Genomic DNA, 2,715 nt, shown 5'->3' on the forward strand with positions numbered 1-2,715 from the left:
CCTATTTCCTATCCGGGTCATCCTGGCTCCTGAACCCGAGCATCATCTCATGTGTCTGCGTTTGCCGGAGCCCAAGTTCGGTAGGTAGTGCAAATGCCCACGGGCTCAGTGACGCTGCAGCTCCTGCATGCAGTATCGTCAGGCCAAACCGCGCCATGCCACGTTATCCTGTTCGTGAGCACATCAATTTCTCTACCTCTCTCCACCGTCTGAGCCTGCAGAGAAGGAAATCATGATCTGTCCCGGATCGCCGCAAACAAGACTCCCGTCTCAAGAAAACAAAAAACGTCTACTCTAGCCGTCGAGCAGACCAATTCGACCGCTTGGTCGTCCGCTGACGCTCTAACGCTAGACGTCTGGAACTATATTTATCAGCCCATGCAAGGAATAAGAACAGAGACTTCGAGCGCGATGATTCGAATGCGCGTCAACGCCGATGGGAAGGAAGCGCAAGTGCACAGTGGCAGCCTTCTGTTCGTTACGAGATAGAACGCTGGCCTTCTGAGCTCTCTCTCTAAGGCCAGCTTATATCTACAAACCGAGAGACTCTCTTGGTTCTGTACCCGAGGGCTCTCGCTCTCAGTTCTGTACCAACAGCCTCTCCGGGTGCCGGGCATAGGTGACATCCTAATAATTATCTTGTACAGAGCTATTTAAGATATATAATATCCCCTCCGTCCCCGGACAGGGGGGCGGGATGTGCCTATTAGCGCTGTCGATCTTAACTATTTGATGTTGCGATAACTCACTCAACTTGTGTCCTTTTTTTCTGTTTTTTGGAGTCAGATGTAATAGTGAGATAATTCTAATCATGTCATACATTTCTAATATGCTCTATGAACATATATGTTGCGAAAAACTTGGAAGAAAATCTCTGAATAACCTTATCTGAGCTTATTTCACGCCAAGTACGCTAATAGGCACAGCGGGTATGGAGGGGATAACGAATTAAACTACCTATTAAATTTTTAAATAAGAAACTCAATAGAGCGCTCTTTTAGCCTTTGATGTGCATTATGCTTGGCCATTATCTACTTCTTTAGTGCAATGGCTCGAAACTAGAACAAGTCATTTGAGGCAAGCGTCAAAAAAGGCGCTCAAAAGCCTTTTCTATATACCCTTAACGACAAAGGAGATATATTTACTGTTGAGAGCAAGATACAGGAGCTGCTAGCTGCCTCAAAGAGCTTATCTCTGCCTTATCTACGTGTTGCTCTAGTAGCTAATTTTGAAGCTATTGATGAGGATATTAAAAGCGTATATAGCGAAAAGGGCCTACTAACGCTAACAGCTTATAAAAGAGCTCATAGTAAGGCCAAAATAGCTTTAAATACGAAAAAGCTACACGCAACTGCTAATATATGCTAGCGAGTAGTTAAAGAGGCTGTACAGACTATTATAATTAATTATATAGCAACTCTTACTAAGCGTTATACATATAAGCGACAAAGCTGTCCTAATTTTGGCAATCCTTACTATAATCTGCTGTTATATAGTCATATTCAACTTAACAGAGAGCATCTTCGAGTATGGAATCAAGCTATTAAGGATGACCCTGGTGCCTACTAACGCTAACAGCTTATAAAAGAGCTCATAGTAAGGCCAAAATAGCTTTAAATACGAAAAAGCTACACGCAACTGCTAATATATGCTAGCGAGTAGTTAAAGAGGCTGTACAGACTATTATAATTAATTATATAGCAACTCTTACTAAGCGTTATACATATAAGCGACAAAGCTGTCCTAATTTTGGCAATCCTTACTATAATCTGCTGTTATATAGTCATATTCAACTTAACAGAGAGCATCTTCGAGTATGGAATCAAGCTATTAAGGATGACCCTGGTGTTGGTATAGCGCATCCTCCTATATCTCTAGCTCAATGAATAACTAGAGAGAAGGAGAAAGAGCTCACTAAAAAGCTACAGCCTCCGTCAACTCTACAGGCAGCGTCGACAGCAAGTTTAGCGTCAGCTAGAGGGTTAACACTTAACCTCAATCTTTCTGGCAGCGCTCAACAGCAGGATACTATGCTCCGCGAGTCTGCTGACGGTAAGGATCGATATAGAGGTTTAGCGACGCCGTCAAGGGCTATGACGCCTCTACAGCCTCTTGTGACGCCGAGCAGCCCGATTCCACAGGCTAGAGATGAAGATGCTCGCCTTACCGCGTTCATTTGCTCGCGAATCAAGGATAGACCGGCTTAACGAGCTAAATTCGAACGAGCATTCAAGAAGTTGGCCGAGGATGGCGTAGGGCTCTCGGATATGGCCTCTTTAGCAAGAGAAGACTGGAAGGAGATGGGTATTGGCTACGGCATTCGTATGGATTTGCTGTGGCATAATAAGATATGGCATCAACGTTATTCAGAGAGCGTTAAAGAGGCTAATAGCACTCTTTATAATGGATTTGAGTATTCGCAGTTATTTAAGATTAATAATAGTGACTAAATTCTCTTAGATAGCTCTTATTTAATACTCAAAATATAAATAAATATTAAGATGTGTATTAAGATTTCATATATTATTATTTATTTTGATAGGCTTATAAACAAAATTAGTTACTAGCGTGTAAATAGATTACTAACTTATATAAAAGCTTACGAAAATTAATTCTAAAATGTTACTTAATTTAGAAATTTATACTAAGACTTACTAAGACCTCTTTTTCGACTATATAATGCGATTCTATATTAGAATTTAAGAGATAACCTAG

This window comes from Endocarpon pusillum (assembly GCF_000464535.1).
Source record: "Endocarpon pusillum Z07020 unplaced genomic scaffold scaffold3698, whole genome shotgun sequence".
Classification (NCBI taxonomy): Eukaryota; Fungi; Ascomycota; class Eurotiomycetes; order Verrucariales; family Verrucariaceae; genus Endocarpon; species Endocarpon pusillum.